This window comes from Falco punctatus (genome assembly GCF_963210335.1).
Source record: "Falco punctatus genome assembly, chromosome: 6".
Classification (NCBI taxonomy): Eukaryota; Metazoa; Chordata; class Aves; order Falconiformes; family Falconidae; genus Falco; species Falco punctatus.
This window is the reverse complement of record NC_137585.1, coordinates 76,647,277-76,665,966: the sequence shown is the minus strand read 5'-3', so window position 1 is coordinate 76,665,966 and position 18,690 is coordinate 76,647,277. Positions and strand designations below refer to the sequence as shown.

General features: G+C 42.0%; 1 long non-coding RNA gene across 2 annotated transcripts in view; it reads left to right on the top strand.

Annotated features, from left to right (window-relative positions):
- LOC308065735 overlaps positions 1-18,690 on the top strand; it is an 85,694-nt gene that overhangs the window by 16,790 nt on the left and 50,214 nt on the right. Inside the window, exon 4 of one of the 2 annotated variants that reach the window (XR_013928891.1) lies at positions 2,220-7,082. The exons of the other annotated variant lie outside the window; for it this stretch is intronic. This is a non-coding gene — a long non-coding RNA (uncharacterized lncRNA). The remainder of the gene's footprint in view (positions 1-2,219; positions 7,083-18,690) is intronic. 2 annotated transcript variants of the gene reach the window in all.

Here is an 18,690-nt window from a genome sequence, read left to right as displayed (position 1 = left end):
TTGTACTGTGCAGTCATCTTCCAGTGTGCTGGGGTATCTGCCGTAAGCCTTCACTGAGATACGTTGCTTTGCTTCCACTACAGTCACAGACTGGTATAAGCATATTACATTGATCATATTTTTTTTTCAAGTAAAAGGATCAAGTCTCTTTTCTCCCTTAAACTACAATAGCATTAACTACGCTAAAGGAATACTTGGTGGAATTGGAAGGGGGAGACAGGCTCAGTCACCCAAAACTTCAGTGGTCCTAGGATCTGTAATGCAGAAGGTACAAGGATTTTTTCATGCAGTTAATGCTGTGCTTTTTATGTTGGTTGGTGCCATCTCAGAGGAAAAGACTCAACATGTTGAATCACAGAAATGTTGCTTCCTCCTGGGGTTTGGGATTTCCTTGCAGCTCTCCCCTCCATAGCTGCAGGAACTGTTTTTGCATAGTCTGTGAGCTCAGGCACGAACTTGCTGGAGATGAAGACAGAAGCCAAACAGTTTTGCACAGAATGTAATAGTTTCTGACTCAGATTGTGTAGTAATTGTCAAAATATCATAGGGTTCGGTAGGAACTGCTGCATGTAATGTTGCTGAGGATTTATCCCTTCACAATTTGCCTAAACTAACGTATGCTAATCTCAGTTAACGTATGGAAATGGGGGTAGATTTCTCCAGGTTTTCTAGCCATTTGAAACCTGATAGTATGCAAAGATAAATTCCAGTATGCTGGAGTACTGGGTCTTTTTTCCCCAGTTGCTCAATCAACTTCCATTCTTCCCCACTTCCCACAGAAAGAAAGAAGAGCTACTTGCAGAAGAAAAAGCTGTGGCTTCAGAAACATTAACTCAGAAAACTGAGCACTGGAAATATGATAAAGCTACAAATTGCTATCTGGCTTCACTAGGAATTAAAAATATATAACGCTGGGAGTTACAGTAGTAAATTGATAGCGAGTTTTTTTGAAATACATACCTGCTTCATTCAGCTGTTTGCTTCCTAGGCGAGAAGTACTCCTAACAGTTTGTTACAGTACTGAATTTTAGTGTCAGATATGACTTGTGTTTTTACTATGAACACAGACTTTTAAGAGAATTCATATGAACTCCTTCAGTAACTGCTCTTGATAAAACCGGGTTTTACAGCTTCAAGAGGCAAACAGAAAAGGGGGGTAGTCAATTTTTTAGGCAGGTAACTCTGATAAACTAAATCTTTAAAAGGAAGAACATAGCCAGTACTCGTTATCACTTCAGTTAAGTCTTGCACTTCTGTAAGGTGATGACATGCTTTCCAATGCTTAGAAATATTAGCCTGCTGTTCAGTGTGAAGCATGTTCTTCAGAGACCCCACTTCAAGGCCCACTCTAAAGACTCTAGTGCCTTTATTCTGCTGTCTGCACCATACAGCACAGGCATTTGTGATGGAAATACTTTTGCAGTGGAAGTTCTTTCCTTTTTTCAGGCAATCTATTAGATTTATATAGGAATGCTTTTGAAATAAGTAGGAAAACTGTTGCTTAGGCTTTCTGAATGTGGAATAGTGTGAAACAGTACATTAGTCCTGTATGTACTTTTTTCATGTGCTGCTTCAGATTTGCTGGGGGTTTTTATCCAGCAGTGCCAGAGGAGAGCTCTGAAGGAAGCCATTTCCCTCTCATATTTTAACCTCTGCTATACATGGTCCAGTGCTTGTACAGCAGACAGTTTCTTGTCATGGAATATCTTTTGGTGCTGCTTGGAGGAAGGGGAAAGAGTTGGTCTTAATGGAGTGTCTGGATTAAGGGACTTCAATGGACTGCTAGTGTCTTGGAGCCTCTAGAAAAGCCTAGTTCACAGGATAATCTGAATGTGTTTCACTTTGTAAGTCCCTTCCAAGTGCGTTCAATGAAAATGTTTCCAGTGCCTTTGAGTTTTCATCTCTGGGTATTAGTGATCCTAGGATCTAAACTAGCACCTAAAGCACTACCAGAAATACAATTCCTCACTCCATTTTAAATAAGTGAAGCTTCCATCCCCTAGTATAGCTCCTGCTGGCATAAAAAGGGCTATATATTTTAACTGGATAAAGGCCCACATACCTTATTTTAGATAGTAAGATATTTTTTTTCCAAACAGTTTTTAATGAAAATTTCCCTTAATGGTGAATGACAACCACGCAAACTAATGTCAGACTCTGTGTGTGTGTGACTGTTAAAGGAAGAGCATGTTTTCAGAGTGTGGTTTTTGGACTTCCAGACTGATTACACAAGCTCAAGAAGGCTCACCCCACATCCTGTGTAGAAAACCAGCTCACAGAAATGCCCATTGTTCTTCAGGATTGTAAGTCACTGTATTATCTGCCTGCCACCTTTTCCAAAGTACTACATGGAAAATACTAATGCAAAGGAATCACAGCAGCTTAACAGGTGCTTGGTCCTGCCAGGTACTGAGCACTCTGCTCTTACTGGAATAGAGGGAGGGTGGGGATTAAAACTTAGGCTCCCTGGCTAGAGAACAAAGGTTTTGTGTTGGTAAAAGTAGCTGAGAGTGTTTTATTAATGTGAATCAATTGATAATTGATGTACTTTCAGCCTGAAAGTTGTTTGTATGCAGCCGTGCCAGTACTTACTGTCTCGGGGGTGAAGTTACGCAGTATGTGGTTTGCTTCAAGCATGGTGAATTTTCTTTGACGCTGCTTCACTTCGGCTCAGTCTTTACTGCAAAGAGAAAGGATGGGGTATCTGGATCGAAGACCTCACCAAAGAGATAGGGGTGGTTAGTGTTTCTGAATCAACTCAGGCTTATTGGCAAGTTATGTGCTATTTCATTTGCAAGTTAATGGACCTAGCCATAAAGAAGGGAGCTATCAAGCCAGAAATGGTAGAACTTGTTCACTCTCCCTTTTTCTTTCCTTTTTAAGCTGTTTCACCTACACTATCATCTTGGAGCTTATTTTTTAGGAAGCTGAGGTGCTATTTTTCATGTTCCATTTTCAAATGGAAACAGTGTGTTTCAAGGTGAATTTTAAAACCTTCATATTACAGTTTTCTTACTTTACAAGAGGTACAATTTACATTTCTTGCTGGAGTTCAGTACCTGCTTAAGACCAAAACGTTTGTTATGATAATACAGATACAGCTAAGCAGAAGGCTGCCGTGAGAGTGTTTGAGGCTGTATCCTGCTTTTCTGCAGTGCTTTGAAAGGAATCGCCTCCCTTTAGTCTGCCAGTCTCCTGCCGGGAGCATTCCCAAAACATGTGGCCCATAAAATGGGATTATAGGGAAGGCGTTCAAGTAAACAGAAGTTCCCTCAGGATGAGATTTGCTTTTTCATGTGGAGCTCGTCTGTGTCTTACCCTGATGCTGCAGCCTTGTTCCCTAGCCAGGGACAATGTCTCTTGATGACCCCAAGGGTGTGAGAGCACCAAGGCCATCCCCGTGTTTTGGGGATAGTCTCCTCCTGGGCTGGTTGGCACAGTAGAGTCCCCTTCGCAGTGTTTTTGAAAAGACACACCCAATTACAAGTTAAGGGAAAATAATCCTTTCTGTGTCTCTTCAGTGGCTCTTCTGTAGCACAATAAGTGACCGGTCCCATGATGTGGCTATAGCTGCCAAAAATCTGCAGTGAACATGCAGCTGTATCTGTCATTAACTGTACAGTATTGCTGAAATGACCTAGTGCTTTCATGAATTGTGTTCAAGGGTATGTGGCTGCTTAAAGCTAAAAATGTTCGTGCTTCTATGAGCACATGGTTATCTTGGTAGATAATAGGGTATTTCTAAGATTGTGTGGTCCTGTCTGGCCTATTCTGTTAAAAGTGCACAACCTGGGATGGGCTCAGCCTGCAGTTCAGGTACTTGAAGAGTTCTTCATTAAGACTGTGTTGTATTACCAGCCTCAGTGTGGAGTGCTTCCAGACCTGCTCGCTGCCTCCGGTCCTGGCCTTGGCAATTCAGGCTGTCATTGTTGCTCCGCACGATTATGTTACATGGGGTATTACGGTGCAAAGCTGTCAGGCTTGGGTTCCTTTCTCTATGTCTCTTTGGGATTTCTTTCATATTTTTAGGAAACTCATCTCAGATGGCTTTTGTCCTACCTTTCCAGTCGATGCTAGTCACTGGGGTAATGGTTCAGATGGTAGTGGTCCCCTTATGCCAGTAGTGAGGCTTCAGATGCTGATGGCCTTGTCTTGGCTTCCTAGCGGTACTTTTGTCCACAGGGCAAAACTACAGATGTAAATACTCTCCTTAAAATAACAGGAATTGATAAATTCACGTGACTGTGCTCCAGACTGGCTGGCTTTAGTCACGTTGTTGATGTGCTCCTGGGTGTGAGTCATGTGATGGAAGACTGCCCCGCTGCCTTTGAGACATTCAGTGTTAGGCTTGCTGCCGTTACCTTTCTTCAGAGGTGACTCTGAACAGGAACTGTTAAAACTTCTCGTAACTGGTCTTGGTGTGAAGCTTTGAATAAATAACTGAAAATTCTCAGTGCTGCTATCTGAAGAAACATAACCCAGAAACTCTTTTTTGTTTTTGCTCCTGGTACTAAGTAGTAGAGAACAGCCCTGGGAACAGGGAAGCCAACTCAGTCCCTGCTGCTGTCAAAAGCAGTGAATTCATTCATTCATTCATGTACCCCCTATCGTAGCTGAAGCAAAGAATTGTTTGCTATGGGTTCTAAATCAGCAGTTGTTACTTTCTCTTGTTGGTTGGTTTCTTTTCAAAGTATTTACAATGGGGAGCGCATTTACAAAATTAAGGGAGGTAAATTCAGGGCCTGTAGCTTATACCACAAGTGACTGCACTAAGGAGTAATGTCATTGTCACAGCAGTACGCAGCATTGATTTCTAGAGGGTCTTCTGCCCTGGTCTGTAGGGATGTATAAATGAGACAAAGCAGGCCACCTTAATTTGATAAGTCTGCTGATAAGACTAGTGGTTATTCAAAGACTGCTTAATGCTATTTAAGGTTGGGATTTTTTTGGGAGGTCTCTGATTTCTGGGTGTATTTTGTACAGAAGCCTATTTAAAGTGGGGGCTGAATTAATCTGTCAATCTTGCTACGTAAACCAGTGATACTTTCATCATATTTCAACTGTGTGAGAGTTAAAAACCAAGATTATTAAATATTTTTTTCCAGGATTTCATGAGATTAATTATATTTTTAATACCTCTAGGTTTATGGGATTTCATGCTGAATTATGAGAGGATGTAACAACATACTTAATTACTGTATTTTCCAAATGTTAGGTAGGTAGGTAGATACAACAGCAGGGAGCCAAAAATGTCTTGTGAATGTCAGCAACGTGTGTCTGTATTTTATTTAATAATTTCTGCGTGGGGTTGCTTATGTTGTAGAAAAAGTCCGTTTATGAACAAGTTTTTGAGGGAGAGGAAAATGTTGCTAAGGCTGCAGTATTTTGTATTATGCTGTACAGATTCTGTATCATAAATCAAAGAAGCAGAGCCATATATCCATGCTTTCAGCTTCAAAAATTCTGCAGTTAGTAGTGATATAAATTAACATGATTTGTATGGGAAACCACTTTTAGAAACTTTAGGAGATTGGAGGTGTTTTCAGTGAGTGACCTCTCAAATGTTGCATGGTGCAGAAGTATCTGCTCCAACTGCCGTGAGCTGTGCCCCATCATTAGTCCTGCGGTATTAAAATTGAAGCCTGCAAACTGGGGCATACTAAGTCGTATCAATATAATTGTTCAGTAATAGAGTTGTAAACTCCAATCAGATGTCCATACAGGGGTCTTTACTAATTCACTTCAATTTGTTCAGTAACATAGTGCATTGTTCAGTGATTCAGCCAAGCAGGTTGCATACCCCAGTCTGTGTGAGCTTCCTTCCCTCCCCAGTCCACCTATGTACCAACACTGGCAGGTAGGTGAACTTGCAGTAAGCTGGGTCAGCAGAAAAAAAACTTGGTTTCTTGCAGTGGCTTATTGATGCCAGTGTAGCTCCATGAACAGCTTGATTGTGGGGTCAATTGAGTGCCCAGGCAAGAGAAGCAGGAGGGGGAGCGTGCTGGTTTGGCAGCAGTCAGTAATCAGATTGGCTTTATGGTTTCAGGAAGTCATAGCTGTAAGTTATATGCACATGCATAACTGTGGAAAGCTGTGGTTGTCGAAGGCAACAGAATACCACCTTTCTCCTGGATGCTGCTGCTCTTTGTCAGCCGCTTGATACAGTGGCAGGTCACAAACTTGGCTGCCTATGAGTTTCTGGGATCTTTCTAGAAATTTCTAGCATTGATGGAGAGAAGTCTTACGGATGAAGTGTGGTTCAGATCACTCTCTTTGTATGTTTACATTAATCCACAATTAAATGGGTGACTCTTGAGTGACTATAAAGAAGTTTAGGCTCAGACTGAGCAGCTACAGTTAGGCAGGTGAGCCATGCTGAAGGAGACTGAAGACCTCAGTACAATTCTATGGAAAATGGAGGAATCCACATAGTAAAAAGATAAATGCAAGAATGGCTAACCAAGATAATGGTAATGAACTAGTATTGGGGGGGGAGGTGGGGGTGGGGTGTGGGAGGGGGCAGGTTTGCAAATACCAGCCAGTTTATCTGGATCATCAGACTGATGTCGAAGTACTGAATTCAGTTTGTGGACTGGGATAGGACATTAGAAGGACACCATCACCTTGTGGGGAGGGGGAATATTCATTTTTCCTAGTAAAGTGTAAAGGCCCTGAGCAGTGGCTGAGGACCTGTTTTTATGACAAGTGACACTAGTGATTACTAAAACTGGAAGAAGTTAGATGAACCAAACCTTTTTTTTTTTTCTCCTCCTTTTCTGTTTAGTGCTGTCGTTAGTGTTCTTGGCAGCACTTCATAGATACTTTCTCGGTGGTTTTTATGCTTGGTTGCACTTCCTGTCTCATGTATTAGCATAATGATGTCATTCTCGCACATGCTGCTGGGGGGGGCATGATGGTGTGCTCTGCCTGAAGCTCTGCAAGAAAGCCTTTCTTGCTCCCCTATGAGAAGACTTTGTGTCTGCTCTGATAGCTGAAATCCAAACGGAAGGTCCCTTTTTTTGAGCCTTCCCTGTATGGAACTGGGGGGCAGAGCTGGAGGAAGAGGTGACGCGATGGGAGAGGTACCTTCCTCATTCTGTCTTCTGTAGAAAGAACTGTCTTCAGGATTTACAGGACTGTCTGTCTTCACCTAGTGTGGGTGAGCTGCTGGAGCCTGCATAACTCTGTCTGTGCCTCCATAGCCCGAATGGAGCTATAGAAGAGAAGGGTAGGGAAGATACTTATTCCTAAAGCAAACAAAGCAATGAAAAGGGGGAACAGGAGCTTCAGACATGTCCCTGCCTCTCTGGCCAGGCAGTGCTGGTCACAGCAGGAAAGCACCGAGGAGGTCCCACTTGCACAGTGCTCCTTTTGTGGACCAGGAGAGCAGCAGGGTTCGTTTCTCTGGTTCTCCTGTGTGTCCCAAGAATGTAGCAGGGATGGATCTGTTTCTCCTTGGGGGTGTTGCTGCAGGAGAGGGAGGAGCATGGCTGCCAGGAGGGAGCTGGTGGCCCCAGCACCCCTGGGGAGCAGCCTCGGCCTGCTGCTCTTCCTGCTTCCTCAGGTTGTCTGGTCTGCACCAGGCCAGACTCTACTGTGTAAGCAGTGATTATGCAGAAAGCTTTGAAGTTACAGGAATGGGCGTCTTAAAATGAACTTGGAAAAACTTCTGGAAGATTTCTTGTCCCCTTAAATCTGGCTGAAAGGGGCTCTTCCAGTGTGAGTCAGCTGCAGCTGTAGAGTAACCTTGGGCAGAGCCTTCCTCCCCTCTGCTGAATGGAGCTGTCAGAGTGCCCGAAGCCAGGGCAGGGAGAAAAATACCCAATTCATTTCCTGACGAGGTATGCATGGGAGAATTCCCCACAGGGCCACTGGTGGGGGTTTGTGGCTTTTGTGGTGGGGTTTTTTTGTTGGTTGTTTTTTTTTTTACAGTCACTTGGCTCCACATAAGCAACATTATGCAGCTTCAAGCTCCCACCCGGAGGACTGAAGCACCCCAAGCCCGTCCCCAGGAAGCAGACAATAGTGTTGATATGCCTGTTGCTGCAGAGGAAGTGGCTTCTGTTACAACCAGCAAGCAATCTGCCAAAGTCCACGGTTTGGGTGGTTGCCAGGCTAAATGTGACATAAAATTATTTAACCTTTTTGGCTTTTGTCTTACTGTTCTCTGGAGATGTTTCTCCTGCTTCCTACCATTTAAATCTCATGTATGGCAGGGGTGGTTTTCCCTCACAAAAGTTAATGCGGGCTTGCATTTAGGAAACCCAAGAGCTGTTAACAGAGAATCAAGTCTTCATTTAGTAGACAACAAAAATACTGTAAAATGCTTTCAGTAGGATAGCAAAACTGAGGCTAAACAGTATGCAGCTGTGGTGTTGCTCAGGGATTTATTGTGCCCCTTCCCATCCCCCCCTCAACCGCAATCATTTTTTGATACGAATTTGACATTGGGAATATGACATATTATTGCAGAAAAGACTGTGAAAGTCAGACTTCAGATATCTGAGGCATCAGGCGCCCTCTTGTGCTGTTTCTCTGAGAGCATTGCAAGGCAAGCAGCTCTCCAGGAGCAGAGGCTGAGAGGAGATCCAGCCTCGCTTTTAGTTTGTGGGGAGACTGGTGTGTGCTTGAGCACCTACATTGTGATCCAGTGCAGTTCTGATGTGTAGGAGTTAACTTGTTGTTGGGTTCGCAAACTTCAGTCCAGCTATACAATGCAACCATTCAAAATGAACCTCTGAACAGAAAAAAATTACTTATGTATTCCAAAAGACAAAAATAAGATTTAGATTCACTTAAAGGTAGCTATGTTTGCAAACTATTAAATTTCTCTGATAGGCCAGATTTTAATTTGAATTTCAAACTCCACTGACTGCTAACATGATGCAAGTTTAGATTTTACTTGGTTTAGACTATGCTGTATGTTCATAATCATTCACTTCCTTGCGCTGCATAGCATCAGGAAAATGTGCAGCTACCTCCTTGGAAGTCAAACTCTAGGTTTCGTTTTATTAAGTCTAGTTCATAAATACTTTCTCAGATTGCTCACTGCAAATGTCTGAAAATATCTCATTTCTCCAGATACCAGGCTACAAATAAAAGCACAAACTCCAGAGTAAGAGTAATTAATTTACAGTGAACTAACTAGCTATGACACCTCTGAAAACATGAGCCTTTGGTGGCTTGCTGCCTAAAGAAATAAATTCCACTGGTTTTTATATGTTCGAATTGTTCAAAGGACACAAATACCATATTATTTTCTGGCCTGATGCAAAGTCCCAAACTTTCTCATACTTCTAAAATGCAAACAACTAAGCATAATGTGCAGCAAGCTCTTACCCTTGCCAGCATTTTTCTGTCTTACTGGCTCTCCAGGGATTAAAGATGTTGGTTATTTCAGGTTTATTGACCCAGAGCAGTTTTAGACTGGGCTACCTGCCATTCTGTGATGACATTTCTAGCAAAATAGCAGTTTCTGTCAATGGTACCTCTCAGCGTGAAAGCTCCTGAGGGTTACGATTGTTTCACAGAGCAGTAACTAGAATATAGAAGAATGGTTGTGCTGGCCCTGGCCAAGATGCATGTAGCTGATACTGATGCTGTCTCCAGCAGACACCGTAAGTGGATGCCTTGATAAAAGCCTAAGAACAGAGCAGGTATAAATCCTTCTTCCTTTATTGCTGTCCCAGCCTCCAACCATTTTGACGTCCTGAGCTGAATATGGGGTTTGTGCATTTAACAAACCTTGGCAAATTGCATTTCCAAGATTGTCCATTCTTCCACTGAGCTAGTATTAAACTTTACTGTTCGCAGCATCCTTGTGATGTCTGTTGAGCGCTGAGCTGAAACTGTATGAGACTTGTATTGTAACCTCAATATCTCACTTCTCAGTGCTAATGGTGAGGTCTGGCCACATACATGGGCATGCATATGTGAAGTTAAATTGCTTTTGTGCGTATGCATACCTTTACATTTATCTATATGGAATTCTGTCTGCCATTTTATTGCCTACTGACTGGTTCTTTGTCCAGTCTGTTGTGTCTCACTCTCACCATCCTCAATAATTCGTATTATCAGTAAGCTCTGTCATATTCTTGTTCACCTCCTTTTCCAGGTGTGCTGTACCAGACAGCTCCACATTAGGTCTCTAGGGAACCGCAGTGATGAATTTGGTCCAGTGTGGGTTCTGACTGTCTTGTCTCCCGTTTCTGATCTTAGCAATTATTTACCCCAGAAGGATCTTCCCTCTTAAGCCATGGCTGCTTTGTTTCCTTAAAAGTCTTGTTGAGGAACATGGTTGAAAGCTTTCTGGAAACTCAGATACACTTAACAAGCAAACCATCCCCATTTTTTGTGGCTGCTGAGCCATTCCAAGAAGTCTCATAGTGCTTGATAGAGATTTCAATTTACAAAAAAGTGGGCTCTCCCAAAGTGCATCATGTTTATCTGTTTAATAATTCTGTTCCTTCTCATAGTTTCTACTACTTGCTCATTAGCGAAGGATTATGGTTCTGCTGATAAATAGGATGACTTGGGCAATGTGACTGTTTTGTAGTACTTCTCTACATTCTCTGCAGAATGTCACAAAAATGCCGTGACATGGTATGTCTGTAGAGGGCAAGTAATGTCTGTGAAATATTTTCAAACAAAAAATGCTGTGGAAATCCACAGAATTAATGTTGCTGTGTAAGTTAATAGGAGTTACTACTTGCCGCAGCAAAAGAGTGGATACAACAAAATGGATCAAATCAGGGTTTTGTATGTATTTTGAAGTTATTAAGTTATTTGCATGTACTTGATGGCGTACTTGAATCTGACCTGGTAAAGACTAGAAATTGCTTTTGTCCGCAGGTAGATCAGGGTCTGAGCTGAAAACTTCTCACGCTTGAGCTGGAGCAGTTTCAGGAGAATCAGGTATAAGAATTGTTTCCAGCAGAGCAGGTCCAACCCTTGGAAGTTTTCAGTCTGCTCTGGGGGCCATCTGTTATGAGTAGTTAATTTGTTCAGTATGAAGGACCATTTCATGACCGTACCTGATGCTGTGTGAAAAATAATCCAGACAGGCATTTGGGAATCTGCAGAGTACTAGAAGGGGGGGGTGAAAAGTGCCCTTTCTTTGCCCAGTACAGTCTTTGTGCTTCCTTTTTCCTTTCCTGAAGAAGATAAAGGCTCCAAGCAGAGGTGAAGAAACAATTTACCTGCATAGTTGGATCTTCAGTAAGGTGTTGGGTGAAGCTCTTTGAAAGGCACACAACTTCACTTGTGTGGTTTGCATAGCTGAAATAGCTAATGTAAATTAATTCAGAGACAAATCTCCTTAGCAAAGTCAGCCATTCCTGAGCACAGAATGTTGTCATTAATAATTTGAGCAAAGTGTGTGGTCGTTGTTGTTCTTCCATTAAACCTACCTACTTTAAAATATCAACAAAAGGCTCCTTGTGGCTGTGCAGCTTAACCTCAGTCTTTGAAAACCTGACAGTGCCAGGTCTGATGTAGCTGCTGGTAAAAGGTCATTTGCTGATTTAGTCCTAAATTACCCAATGAAAGAAAGCAAAATATGAGAAGGGGGGGAAAAATACTCAAATCCAGCAACTTGGGAGTAAATGATCATCTTAGTTTTACTAAGCATTTGAATTACTGCTCAGTGAATAATGTAGTAACGGTTTCCAGAAGACTGGCAGTTACATTTTCATGTTTTGATAAAACAAAGAAGTGCAAGCATTAGCATAGGCCTGCTAGGTCTGTGGATTGGAGTGTGTGCATGGAGCACGTATAAGGACTGATACTGCTGACATACAAGGGCAACACATACTTTGTAAAAGGCTGAATCCAAACTGATGCTTCACATCCTGTTAATGTGCTGTTTCACAGTGTGTGTGTGTATGCTTTTCCCTAAAATACACAATAGTAAGCATGACATAATTAAAAAGTAATGTTATCTTGCATTTACAGGAAGAAGGGAGGGGGCAGGTAAGAGTGTGTACATAGATACTCCTTGCAGAGTTGCTGGGTTGTGGTTACTAGCTTGTGCATCCATCCTTACACAGCATTGCAGCAGTTAACTCCTGCCTTTTAAAAAAATGATTTAAATCTATCAAAAATACTTTCCTGGACATCTAGGGGCCAGCTCTGAGCTCTGACTATTGCCAATTTGCTTTTGTGTGCAAGATCATCTTTCCAGATAAGCATGAATAGAGTTCAAATGAATCTATCAATAATCAGTGGAAAGGATGTCATAATGTTAAGTCTGATACTGTAAAAAAAAAAAAAATACAAGTCCTTGAAAACATGTGTTTGGAAAGGAACTGCTTTATTCTTAACATAGCTGCAGGTCTGGCTGAAGAGGTGTGGGAATTAGCTGAACAGACTCCCTGCTGGCAAGGAGAGCTTGGAGGCTGTATGTTAACGATACGAGACTGACTCTTCATTTTAAAATCCCTTTGGGTAAAGGAAGGTAATTTTTTTTGTTGTTGTTGTTGCTGAAACACATTGTGAGGCAAAGCCACATTCAAGAAGAAAAAAATAAGTATTTACTGGAAATAAAATCTTTAAAGTCAGATGGAATATGGTGTCATACAAGGTTTGCGATTTCTTTTAGTTTGTCATAATCTGTTAGATTCATCTGAATAAATACAGCTAAGACAAGATACATGAACTGGGAGGTGGGGAAAAAGATGGCTGAAGATGAAGCAAACGTTTTTAATTAATTGCTAATTCTGTGATTTGAATCTGCTTATAATTAAGTTAAACTATTTGCAATTGAATTTTTCTTTGTAGTATTTGTTGCAGTGCAGGTTAGGTGTGGTACTGTGCTGAGTCTAAGGAAAGGGCAAACGGAAATATTCCCTTGTCCTGCAAATGCTGCCATCCCTATAAGGATTCCTATGACTATTAACAGGCACTTTTCCCAAAATCTGCTTTCTTAGGGCATCGGTTATGCGAAACTTACAAAGCTATCTGTAATGGTGCCCTCTGGTGACTCCAAAATTTTTTACACTAGAATGAAATAAAAAGATGGAATTTGGCCTGCTACTGTGAAAGTACCCTGGCAAGTTGGACTGTTTGTTAAAGATTAATGAACAAATGAGAGCTCCTAGACCTCAGCCAGGCAATATACACAAGCTACACCCGTGCAGAAGTCCAGGACTAACTCAAAGTGTTGTAGGAGCAGAGCGGTAATGAATAAGACAATCTCTTATTCTAACTATGCAAGTAATCTCTTGTATGTTCACAATAAAAAGAAACCTGGCCTTTGGCACTGCAAACCGATCATTTATTTTCTAATGCATAAAGATAAAAAAATTAAAAGGTGAAACAAAAAAAATCTCTTACTGTGTTTGTCTTGATGCAAGGAATGGGGAGGATATTTAATTGATTTTACGATATCTTAGAAATAAACCAGCTATGCCAAAGAATGTCTTTTGTATATTCTATAGTCATGTGGCTCTGGAAGCTGTTCTCAATGCACTGTTTCTTCTCCTGGATATTGCTTTTTATATGCACAATCTGTCTGCAGCATTTAATGCTCTACACTTACTGCCCATCATTTCTCACCATACTGACATACGTGACCACCTTCATTGCACTGACTCTAGTGCCCACATGGCCCTTCGTGGTGTTCTGGTTGAAAAGAACTCTTCTGTTTGCAGGGTTGTGTTATTTTATAGCCAGGTCTGTGGTCATGTAATCACTAGTGCGGACAGAAGGGAGTAGGTAAGTATGTGTGGCCGGGGATGGATGGAATAGGTGTGGGCACCTCCTACAATATCACTTCTGTTTTCAGTCATGACTAGAAAGCTATGTCCTCATCAATATGGATGCCACACTGGTGAGGTAATGAGAATATTGCACTCCAAGGCAATTAAACCAATAGAAAACCATCGACAAGCAGATACAAGCAAGATAATGGCATAGGGAGTAAAAAGGGGGGCGGGAAGGAATAAAATAAAATCTGTATTAATAACTTTGTATGAAGTGTGAACTATTACCTAATGATTTAATCATTATTTACTGAATTTCCAAATTAGGTACATCCTCCCAGTAGCTGTTTCAGGCCAAGTACCTCTGCTTTTAAGCACTATTCCCCCATGCCACGCTTAGGAGAGGATCTGTCTCCTCCTATTCATGTCCTTTGCAAAACAGCCCCTTGGGCACAGTGTAGATCAACTGGCTTTTATGCATATATTCTCTAAGAAAAACTAAAGGAGTAAACAAAATACTTGTTTTTACAAGATGCCTACTTTGATCATAAATGTTAAGATCAGGAGGTATGAGTATGATTTTATTCTCACTTCCCAAATAGTGCAATCAGTAGAACCTTTGCTAACTTTTTCATTAAGTCAGTAATTTCCCTTTCAATTACAGTCTGTATTTTATGAGAATACCTAGTCTTGATTTTACAGGCAGTGTAGTATCTGTGGAAGGGTTTGTGCTCTCATTTTGAGGTGTAATAATACATCAGGGAATGATTGTTCTTCAGTATTTGCAGTGTTTCAGTGTACACATGTTGCAGTCACACAGTGCTTCCTCCTGGCTTGGAGTTGGCTGGGTCCTTCTAGTGGGAGGATAAACCCATTGATAAATTTATACATCTTTAGTGCAGCACTGTATTTCTGAACATTGCAGGAAGACATAAAAATGAGTACTTCCCTCAGTAACCATGCTCAGCCTTCCATTTCTAGCTAAGCTGATGTGTCAAAGAGCCTCGCCTTCTGTCCTGGTTGAAATTGGACCTGTTCACTCTCCTGGGCTGCTGATTTTTTTTTTTTTTTTTTCACAAAGGCTCATGTGCCTCAGACAGTTACCTCCAAGCTCCTGCTACCATTGCAAATCTGTGTCCCTGCTGCTGTACTTGGACAGTGACTTCTGCTGTGCCCAACCACCTTTCTCCATAAAGGAACTTGCTGTTCGCTTTAGCCTGAACGAAGGGGTTAGGCACGAGGCTTGCTGCCCTGTGCTTCATCAGCCTGTGACTGATCAAGGATGTGTGTGATATCTCGTGTTTCCCACGGTCTGACAGCATTTGGGTTTATAAAAAGCAGTGGAAGGAGACCTGGTGGGTTTTGGTTTGGTTGCATGAGTAGTTGTAGAATACTGTCCATTCATACATGTCTGCTCAGCTGTATGGGAGATCAGTTACACAATCTATATACAACATGAGAAATGCATATAATGGAGCTGATACGATTATCATGCCATTAATTGGTCTTTGCTTTCATTTTTCCAGCCTTCTCTAATAAATCATTCTGGCTTAGTACCTGTGTTACCCCAAATCTGGGTTCTTCAGCCGGTGTGCAAGAGCCGACCCACACGCAGTAGAGATATTTGTTTATTGCATGTCTGCGCAGAGATGGGTGCTGGGTGGTAAATCCACAAAGCTAGCACACCTCTCAACACATAGTAAAACTTTTATACACTTTGAACAATTGTTAACAATTACATTTAGTCACACTTGGTTCTTACAAGCCTTGTCTCCATTTAAAGGCACAGTGTTTGGGGTGGGGTTTTTTTCCTGCGCATGTTCTGTGGGGAGAGGACTTCGTTAGTAGGGGGCTCTGTTGCTCAAGGGGTGATGTGGTTCAAATAATCTGTTTGGTGTCATTAACCAATTCATTCTTGAGCTTATCTTGCAACCCAGCTTAACATATTTAAGTGTCTGTTCCTTCTCCTGAGGACATGATTTGTTAACTGTTCATAATATAACTAACATCCTATGTTTTTCAAATTTCTTTCTTGGTTTTCACTATAGATACTTACATTCCCCCTCCCCCCCCCCCCTTTTTTTTTAAAGTAAATAATTCTTTTATCACCTGGAGTAAGATCTAGGAAAGGAACGTGTATTCTGCAAGGATTTGGGGGACAGCTCTGAAACTCATAAGCATTTGGACGTAACTGTGCTTCTTGCATACTGCTTTCCTTATCCTAGGCAAAGAGAATTGGAATGCAGCATTTTCAGGATTAGGGAACAGGTTTGGGAAAACTAGTGTAAGAATTGCTGGTATATAGATACCTCCTTGAGAGAGGCTGCTGAAAGGAGATTTTTTGCCTCTGTTGTGAATTAGATAACTAGCCCTCTTGCCTGTTCTGAAAATTGTTCAAGTTTGTCTTTATTGTGTCAGTCTCCCCTCTGCTGTTACTTGCCTGGTCTGCCTGTGGCTTGTGTTTTCATACTTGCTCATAGCAGAATTGGGTTGGTTTTCACAACTGCTTCAACCACGCTGGAGAAGTTTCTTACACCAGTGAAAGAGCTGCTGCTATAGACCATCATCCTGGGCAAAAGCAACAGTTAACGTGCCCCAGGACAGGACACAAAAACACCTTCATTACCTGAAGCTGCTGCGCAAAATCAGGTCTACACAGTGCACTTCTCTCTGATCTAGGAACTTTGAACAGAAGGGTGTTAGCTACAGTAGAGGAGGTTTAGAAATACAGAGAAAAATCACACCTCAAGATGGATGAGAGGGAGTCTCCGGTCAGACAACTCCTCCACTGACGTGTTGGGGCAAATGGCTCAGCTCTGCAGTGGAGAATAATGTCCCCAGTGCTGCTTTCCTGGAAGCACTTTCACCTGGAGGTTTCTTGCTCACAAATTAATTTGCTTATGAAAACTCATCAGCTCACAGAGCCTGGGGTGGCACAGCTGCAGGCAGATGGCACTTGGAGGGGGTGGGGTGGGGGTGGGGGGTGAGGGTGCACAGCTGTAAGCAACTGTAATTAAGACCTGAGGAATTTTCCAATGTAACTACAGCAGTAATTGTCAGAATCTATGGAGTAACTAAGGGTTAGTTGTTCTCAGCCCTGAGAGTTTTGCAAGTTTGTAATCGTACTATCTTATCAGGAATGAAACACACGAGGCATATTAAAGCAGGCACAGGATCTATGGAGTAAATAAGGGTTAGTTGTTCTCAGCCCTGAGAGTTTTGCAGGTTTGTAATCTATCTTATCAGGAATGAAACACATGAGGCATATTAAAGGAGGCAGCAGCTGCTATTCACTGGTGATTTGTTACAGAAAAAGGTCTGGGATAGGTCTGGGAGTAGTCAACTGACCTGTAATTTGAAGATTGGGGGAATCATTAGAAAAAGGAAGCAGAGCGAAGCAGGATGCCCAGCCTGGTGGTTCCTATGAACTTAGCTGGAACTTCAGCTGCTATCGCGAGTGAGACCCTGACTGTCTGAATCTCCTGAACCGTGCAGGCCTGTACTGAAAGTCACCCTTCTGGGAAAAGACATGCGTATTTCTGCCAGAATAGTTTTATGCACTGCTTTTTTCCTTCCAAGACATCAGGCTTATCAATAGCACTGATATGAAGGTTTCCTTACTATCAGACATTATCCCTCAGCTTCTTATTTTATTTAAGGGTAATCTGGCTGGAGAAATCAGTTGTTGCAGAGAATGGCTCAGTTACTTGCAGGTACTGAGGCCAAATCCTTAACTCCTATAGACAAGTTTTGCCCAATTCTGGCAGTACAAACTAGTTTTAAGCCTGGTTTGAAATGGCTAGTGTTCCTAGAAGTCCTCTGATTACATATGGCAGCAGGCTAAAGAGAAAAATAAAAGGCCCCATCCCAAGAGGTACCTTCTTGCAGGAGCCCGGCTGGCAAGCGTTATGTAGGAGAAGCAGTCTGCACCTGGGAGCTGACTTTACATGTGAAACGGGAAATTATTGAGCGTCTGGAGTATCTGCTTTATTTGCTGTCAGCTTTCCAATCTCCTGAACAAGATAAACGTGGTGACACATGGAGGTTGTGGGTCCATGTGCTGGCATTGTGAACACTCCTGCATAGAAGAAGGGGGAGAAGCAGAGTCATTAAAGCATCCCACTGTGCAGCCAGATGTGCAAGTTCACATCTTAATTTGTTAGCCCCTCCCCAACCCAGAAGAAAGAGATCTTTTGGGATTAGTTTTATGTCCAAGCAAACCAGGTGGTAAATTAACCTCTTCCTTCCATGATGGGGTTAACTGCAGCAATGGAAGTATCTTAGCCAAGTTCACCTGACAGACTGCTCTGATCTAACAAACCTTTGAACTATTCTGCTTGGATTCATTCAAACTTGTATGTTGGTATAGAAAAGCAGGGGTCTGATCCCACATACCCTTAGGATGCTGCTTTACTTCCCAGGCCTGACCTCTCTTACAGTAATACTTTCAACATGTCAGCAGCTTCAGTGTAAGGCACAAACTCAACGTGATGTGCTAGCTGTGCAACCAAAGGTACGCTCCTTCTTCCTGGCTCTGACACGTACACCTTGAGGAATATCTGATTTATGCACATGGTAAGATACCAGCATGCATTGAGTAAGTATATTCAAAAAAGGCTTTTCAGTAACTGTTGCATAAGGAAAAAATTTAGCTTGTCCTTTTGAAATATCTTGGTACTGGATACAAGAACTATTTATTAGGGAGACTTTAAAGTAGGATGAAAGTAAGAAATCCTATGAGAAAAAGTTGTTTGTTTCTTACATTTTCTCCACCCTTCTTTCACCCTGGACTGTTCCGTATGGTTAGAAGGAAAAACCCTTTCAATTTAAAATATCATCAGATGGAGCAAAAGGAAAGCTGAACTTGCCCCAGGAAGCATTCCCACACTGGAATGTTTTAGATGTTCCAGCCCCAGAGCTTTGGGTACAGGGAAAGTACAAGTAGTGAGATGTCCATGCTGTCTGTGGAGGGGTGGATCAGAGAGTGTCT